The sequence below is a fragment of the Chelmon rostratus genome, chromosome 13 (assembly GCF_017976325.1).
Source record: "Chelmon rostratus isolate fCheRos1 chromosome 13, fCheRos1.pri, whole genome shotgun sequence".
Taxonomy (NCBI): domain Eukaryota; kingdom Metazoa; phylum Chordata; class Actinopteri; order Chaetodontiformes; family Chaetodontidae; genus Chelmon; species Chelmon rostratus.
The window spans coordinates 24,452,465-24,460,910 of record NC_055670.1 but is presented as its reverse complement, the minus strand read 5'-3'; the positions used below and the strand labels follow the sequence as shown (position 1 = coordinate 24,460,910).

The 8,446-nt window shown below is 43.1% G+C and overlaps 1 pseudogene; it reads right to left on the bottom strand.

The window, feature by feature from the left end:
* Window positions 1–1,237: 1,237 nt before the first annotated feature.
* Window positions 1,238–4,765, bottom strand: LOC121616382 (annotated as a pseudogene).
* Between the last annotated feature and the right edge of the window lie 3,681 nt (window positions 4,766–8,446).

Here is an 8,446-nt window from a genome sequence, read left to right as displayed (position 1 = left end):
CCCTGTTCTCTCCCCTTGTTCAAAGTATTTTTTGTTTAGTTCTGAATAATGTATATTCCACTTTCCTCTGGGACTACATGTTCTGTAAATGTTAACATTTTATTATTTTACCATAGAAGACGAAATCCTGCATGTGCTACTGTTTTCATAAGGGCACAGAGATCATAGTCATTTAACTAATTAAAATACTCTCAAAAGTCCTTATATTCTTCTAATTATCACTTCTATTAAATAAACATATACAACATAAAGGCATAGTTTACAAATATTAATATTTATTGAGTTGAATACTAGTACTCATATTCATATCAAAACATTAATCATTAGAACAAAATAGATGACAAAAATGTAAAAGTTGCTTTTGTGGAAAATGCATAACTTATGAAGGCAGGTCTCTAAAACAGTGGTAAACAGGAAAAAGCACAGCGCACACATCAACAAAAACAGCACACATCCATGAAAAGTCAGTGAAATAAAGTAAATTAACAGAATAGAAATCACTTATCGTGAAACAGCAGAATTCTACGTTTGACACATTTCCACAATACGGAGGTCTAATAAATTAAAGTGTGAATGTGGATTTATCATAGATATACAGCGATGAGCCCTGTTTCGTCAGTTTGGACAAATATGTAAGACCCCTAGCTTCTTTCAAAATGCTAAGAATCAGCTGCGCTCAGAAAAACTGAGCATTTTATGATTCTAAAACGTGATAAGCCCCGTCCTCTTTAGTGAGACCCCTAGTCCTGTTTGTCCACTAATATAAAAGAGGTATAGAAGAACACAACAGAAGTTACATCCGAGTAGAGAATAAGGACATAAAGTATTAAGCTCTGTCAGTGGGTTTAATAGCTGTAAAACATTGTGTATCAGATGTGCAAACTTCAGTAAATAGGTGTATGTGGACACATGGTTAATCCACGTAAATAGCATCAAATATTCCATTTGAATTTTGCAGACATGTGAAGAGGCCAGAGGAAAATGTGTTGATCCAGGAACATGTGCACAAAAGTGTTTTCTGACAGAACATATGGACTAAAGTTGTTTTAAATAATTACATATGAATAAATTAAGAAAAGGAGGGCCTGATATGCAACTCAACCTAACTTTTGGCCATACGAGGGAAGACGTTTGGGTGCACACCTCCAGCCTGCAGAGTGCAGTGTGTGTTCACAGTTGAGTTAGACTGTGGCTGTTCATACTGATAGTCCAAAGTCTGGTTTGCAGCTCTGTGATCTCACAGCTGGGTTTTCTTGTCAAAGCCCTTCTCCTTCTCTCCGCTGTTGTCGTTTTCATTAAATTCAGAATCAGTATCATCATCCTTGGCTTCTACAGCCTCACTGTCTGCATCAGCTGCACCGCGGCCACATGCCCTTTTGTATGCCTGGTAGGCTGTAGAGGACAAAAACATGGATTTAGAAACAGCGTTGTGATTAACTTGGTTTCAGTGAATAAGCCTTTTCTCTGGATGTCATCGAGGCTCGTCTTGTTCTTGTTCTGCAAGTTAATTACTCTTGTTTGTGACAACTAGAAACTGAAAAATCTATAAAGAGATGATGAACAATGCGACAATTAAAGGGCGTTGTGCTCGTAAACAGGCAGATTTTCATTGAAGTCTGACCGCCACCCTCTCATTTTTACGGCATCAAAGTCAAGCCTTGTTTACTTACGTAATGCTGCAAAAAGCAGGAGGCCCAGGAAATGGCATGGGCAGGGTTGCAAGCAAAAGATAGCAGTCACGACCAGGGATGAAAGCAATCAGAAACATCCAGTTTCCACAAAAATGCTGCAATTGTTTGAAAGCAGCAAACTGTGAACGTATCTGCCTGCTAAATTCTCACCTCCCACACTTATGACTGCCATCACCAGCTGGAAGATGCTGTAGATGAGGGGGAAAGCAAACATCAACTCCAACTCAGCAGGGCTGAAGGACAGCTGGACAATGGTGCTGCACAGCTGGGAGTTCTGGATACCTGTCTCCAGGGCAATGGTTCGGCATCTGAACATAGCAGGGAATGATGGACAACCTCATGAGTTGGTAAATTTGTTAATAAATGTGCTTGTTGATGCAGTAGCTGTTTCATGATTTATAAAACTGAATTCAAGTATAAGCATACATGCAAACATCATGACAGTGCTGTCACCCTACCTGTGCCAGGGTTGACCTGCAATGCGGGCCAGGATGAACCCCAGGCCGAAACCAATAAAGGGGTAGATAGTTCCAATAATCCAAAGGGAGGGAGCAATGATCCAGGAGGACTGGTAGAGAACTCCTCCAACCACAGCTATGATGATGATGAGGGCAAAGACTGCAATGGACCCAATCTGCACACAGCAGACACTCAGTAAAGGAATTTCATTGGATAAACCCAAAACCTCTTCATCAAGTGTCAGATTCACAAAAATGATTTGAGTACCTTGAGGATCTTTTTTGCAGCGCGGGGCCATCTGCGTTTAACATAAATCCCCGCAGCAATTGGAATAAGAAGAGCAGCCAGAGTAATACCTGAGGATACAGAGAGTTCATATCATCTCATGCAGCAGGATTATAATAATACTGAAGAGTGCTTTAAGCACAAAAACACAAAGTGATGATGCACATAATGAAAGTGTTCATTCACATTACAGTACATTTATATGCCTTAGAAAGTCTCTCTGTGAGTCTTAAATATTTGTTTTTCCTTATGGGCTAGTAATCAACCATTAGTTTTCTACTCACCGATACTGTCATATGGGATCTGGATGGCGCCGCTGGAAGTCCAGGTGGCGGTGTAAATGAGCAGACAGAGAGGCATCATCCCCAAGGCCATGATAGAGGAACAGAGTGTCATACTGATACTGAGGACCAGGTGGATATGAACAGTGTCGGTCAAACAAGCTTCTTTGATGACATTTCATTTTTTCAAGCAGCACATGTTCCGGATGGAAGTGGTCTGCTGGACTACAACTGGTGCTGCTGATCAACAGAGATCCCACTTGGGGATTTGCTCCTGAGGGCCAATCACTAGCTCACACAGAACGACACAAGGAGCCCTGAGAATGATTCCTCACATGGTTCCCACAAGTACTGCATGATAGCCTCATTAGCAATCTACATGGGCACACGCATTTGAGTCCTATATGGAGCCATTTCTCAATGTTAGACCTAAAGGGGTCTTAAAAGTTGTCCTGTCACTGACCCATGTCAGGTGTACATGAACACATTGACTGGGGAGCTGTGTATGACATCACATTGTTTGTCTACGTTATGCTGCTATCTAGAGATCTTGTTCTCTAGGAACATGGTTATATACTGTGTAACTGTGCTGTGCTGAAGAATATTCCTTTAAAACTGAGATCAAGAATCCGTTTCTCCTGCAAGACAGTTAGTCCAACAAGAGGAGAGCCCTCCAGTGTGTCAGGTAGACAGCTTTCATTCACTCAAACACCACATCACTGACTAACATTGAATTATCCAATGAGCCGGCTGACCAACCAGCTGGTTCCTTACCTCAGGTCCATGTCTCCATCCAGCCAGTAGCAGATAATGTTAGAGCCAGTGCCTCCAGGACAGCAGCCCATAACGACAATGACAATCGCCTGCACTGGCAACACATTGAAGGCCAGTGCCAAGGCAAAGGCTGTGAAAGGCATGATGCCGAACTGGCAGAGGAAGCCGATGAAGATGCCCCAGGGCCTCTTGATGTGGCCCCACAGCTTCCTGGCCTCCACGGTGCAGCCCATGGCGAACATTACCATGGCGAGCATCACGGTGAGCACTGAGCTCAGCACCACGCTCAGTATTTCATTGAAGTTACTTGGAGGAACTAGGCAGTTTGCGCCTGAGCAGATCGTGGCAAGAGAGTCGCAGCCCATAGTCACCGCAGTGGTCGCCATTGTGGACAATGTAATGGAAGACGAAGAGGATAATCAGCGGCTCCCAATTTGAGAGAAGACTGAAGCAGAGTTTCCTCAGAGCTTTTAACTATTAGATTCCAGGAGTCTACTCCAGCTTCTCCTTCTCCGATATCCAAGAAGATGATGGTGACAGTGAGAAGAACCTTCCATCTCACCGCCCTTTATGAGCTGAACCGCTGCAGCCAAATACAATGGAGAAGGAAATTTAGGAGGAAAAAACAAATCAAAAATTAACCAATACTAAATGTTTTATGGGGTCAGTGTTCAAAAGCATGCATATAAAAATAGAATCGTTCTGGAAATGTGAAGCATGATTGTACCATTGTTCCAACTTTTACTGCCTTTTAGTCGCTTAAAACTTTATTGGACTGCCACGGTATGCAGCATCATCACAGTGCCAGTAAGGACGGAAGATGCTGTTCTCAAAGGTGGGGCACACCCTGCATGCACAGGGCAAAAGATGCTCTGTGCTTTGTCTTGTAGTGCTTCACATTTTAATAATAAACATCAAATTGCTGAAAAAGAGTTACCAAATATTGTATGAAGCGTAACCATATGCACCCAAATGTCATTGCGAGTAAACAGGTCTTATTTTTAGCTGCCATCACGCAGTGGTGCGAGTCCTTAAACCACCAAGGGAAAATATTCACACTGTGCTTTAGAGCTCTCTGGCTTTTTATCCCAAATTATAATTTGCATTCAAATGAATAAATCAAAATCGAGAAGGACACGATGATCATAGCGAAACAATCTGAGAAGAGATACCTGAAGTTTTTGGTTCTACACCATTAATGTTAAAACTACCAACAACTAGAGACCACCTTGCAATGGGATCCCACCAGTGTAGACGTCCATCAATCACACCCATTTTAAAACTCGGTCTTAATTTTGATCTCAGCTGCACCTGTAAAGACTCCTGAGTGTGTCTCAGTTATCGGCTATCGAGTTGACAAAATCTGTCCACTGACAGACAGACATACATTCATGTTCTTGCCAAACAACTGATCTCTCGCCAATACTAACAAATTCATGTGTAACCATGTTAAATCCTGACATGTCAGTGAGGAGTTGACCTTTCAGAGAGTTTGTATTTTCAGCTTGTACTGAACGACTGAGACAGGCTGGTGTATTTAAATATCAGGGCTTCTTACATCAAAAGTTTGCTCAGGTGGGCAGAGTACTCTGAAGTACAGGTTTGGGAAAGAGAAGTGGGATTAATCTGTAATCCCACAACCCTTTGGGACTTCTAATTTGTGGTTCTCCCTAAAGCTTCATGGACCTCCTGCAGACTGTGCACAGGACAGCACGTTTCCACACTCACGTGCTCACATGTGCCTGTTTTTGAATGCTGTCAGTGATGAAGAAAGCTTTGAAATATCAACAACATCATCCTAATCTGAGGTGATGCTTGTGGTGAGTCACAGAAAGCTGATGCTGCAGCAACATAATGTCAGTGTAAAGTCAAGTTAATCTGACCACAGCAGGATGAAGCAGTGTGGGAAGGATACACCTGAAGAAACAGCCTTTTCCATTCACTGGGAGTCCTCTGATTCTACTTTACTGTTTTAATTCCTACAACATCTGTATTTTCATGTGTACCTCCCTCTGTAGAGGTCACACTCAGTGGTTATCTCAAATACACACACGGGGCCATTTCCCTCTGCTGAACAGCTAACTTACCAGGTTAATTTTATAACCTAGCTAAACGTCGTCAATGAACCCCTTTTGTTAACATTATATCTTTCAGTAGTGACTAGTTAAGTTGACGCTAGCATGAATTTCTCCTAACAAGTTGAATTTTGGACATTTCTAAACGTCTTCCTTGCTGCTAAAGTTTGGCAACAGACGCATAGCTAGTTATGGTTAGCTAGCTAGCACACGACGTTAACTTTAACTAGCTGTTACTAACAGCTGAAGAATAGCATGACAACCGCTTCACCCCTTGTCTGACTGTCTCCCTGTAAAGGCTTAGAAACAACTTCTGAATGACAGAGTAAGGCAGGTCAATTTTACCATCGAAAGCCTAAGAGTGAAATTGGACAACCTACGGCACAAGCTTGTGTCATCACTACCTGACGATGTCTGGATGTCATGGACTTCACATTGAAAGCCCAACTTGCCCAGCACAACAAAATTAAAGTTAGACAAACGAAAAAATTTCAGAACTTGCAATCAAGACACAACACTTCAAACGCAGCAACAGAATCAGCTATAAAGAATCAGCTATAAAGAAGAACAACCTAACAGAAACAGAAGGTGACCAGCTCAGGTTGAAAGTGTTGGCAGCTCTCTCCAATGCTAAACCCCCCCTTCTAACCTCACCCATGATGAAAGAAAAGCTGTGACATCTCTGAGCAAGGACGAAAACATCACAGTCTTGCCAGCGGACAAAGGGAGATGCACAGTAATTCTAAATACCAACGATTACCAAGACAAGATTCTCTCACTACTCAACGACAGTAACGCATATGAATGCCTGAAACGAGACCCAACCAGCGGGTACAAGAGGACAATCATAGAATATCTATAAAGTTTACAGAAAGATGGAGCCATTGACCGTTTGCAATATCACCGGTTATACCCACAAGAGTCCATCCCGGGCATCTATGGACTCCCGAAAATACACAAAGAAGGAGCGCCTCTCAGACCTATTGTCAGCAGCATCAACTCTGTGACATACAACATTGCCAAGTTCGTGGCTAACATCTTGTCACCACTGGTTGGCAAAACGCCACACCACATCCAGAACTCAATGGACTTTGCTAATAAGGTCTGGTCTAAAGCTAAACCCATCAGAAACAATGGTTTCCTCCGTTGTCACATCATTGTTCACATGCATTCCAACTCCGGATGCTGTGGAAACAGTGAGACAGCAGTTGTTACAAGACAACACTTTGCAAAACAGAACTACCCTTAACCTGGAACAAATATGCCATTTACTGGAACTCTGCTTAAAAACCACATATTTCTGATTCAGGGGGAGGTTTTACAGACAGAAACATGGATGTGCAATGGGTTCACCAGTATCCCCCATTGTGGCTAATCTGTACATGGAGAACATGGAAAGAATGGCTCTGAACTCTTTCAAAGGAACAACACCAAGTCACTGGTACAGATATGTGGATGACACATGGGTAAAAATCCAAAGCCAGGAAGTGCAAGCCTTCACCGACACATTGGAGAGAACGGGCGCCTCCATATTGGGGTTTATAGAAAACCCACTTACACAGACCAGTACCTCCTTTTTGACTCACATCACCCACTGGAACACAAACTAGGTGTTATCAGAACTCTCCAACACAGAGCTGATAATGTTCCAACTAGCCGACGGGCCAGAGACAAGGGACACAAATGTCTCAGGGTGTGTGTGTGACTGAACCTTTTTCTATTTTGTTCTGCCCAAGTCTGTACTCTTCCCCTTCCCCTGGGTGTACATCTTAATTCCTGATTTGGAACACCTGTGGCACTAGGAGCACGCCTGCTGCTTGCACTTAAAAGTTGGGTTTTTTTTCCTCTGAAGGGGCGGGGCAATTGAACACAGGTGCACAGAGAGGAACAAGCCGAGAGGACTCAGAGGAGAAGCACGAGGGGTGAGCCAGAGACGCAGGAAGAGGACCATAGTGAGAGGACGAGAAAGTGAAGCAGCAGCAGAAGGAGTGGCAATGGAGGGGCCGATGACGCATAGTCCCGTGAGGAAGATCAGGAGGTGCACCAGCGAGGCACGTGGAGAGGTGAAGCATGGTTCAAATAATTTAGCCTTTGAGAATAAACAACAAAGCCATTCACACATGGCTCAAGGAGCCTGCCAATGACAAGAATGGGACACTAACAAGGCAGACGACTGTCGTTGACACCCAAGGGTTGCACCCTACACCGCCTTAATGGGGAATCGTTTGCCTCACAATAGAGTGATACCATCCTTGGTTTTGGGGGTTGGCCTCACTCAGAGGGTAAATACTTGAACCTAATACCATTTCATCAGACTAGAGCTGTCCTATCTAGTCTGGTGCGCATGAACTGATGAAGCCTACTCAGATGAGAGGCGAAACGTCTTACAAGACAAACCGACAAGTCCAGTTGCGAACGACTGAAGGCCCTGAAGCCCCCTGTAAACGAGTTATGCTGCATTCAGGGTCTCCTCGTAAACTGCAGCTTCTACATTCGTAAGTCATGAAAATACCTGTGGTGCTTGATTGGACATAATGCACATGTGGGAGGTTCTAACATATGTATATTACTTACAAGAACATTTATATGGCAGATACAATTACAATACAAAACAACAATATCAGAACACATTTAGCGAAAACACGACAGGACTGAAATGAGTGATGGGCCGGCTGCATCAACAATTGCACCAAGTAAGCAAGAAGTGAAGTAGTGGTTGCCTAATTTAAATGATAAGAAAATGAATTAAGGGTGTACAAAAAGGGGTAAACAAATCCATAAATGTTTCTTTTTTTGCCTTCCAGTTACTGGTAGGGTGCAAGAATGGTGTGTGTGACAATTTCCAGTATTTCCAGCAGTGAGTTGTGCACTCATCAGGAGG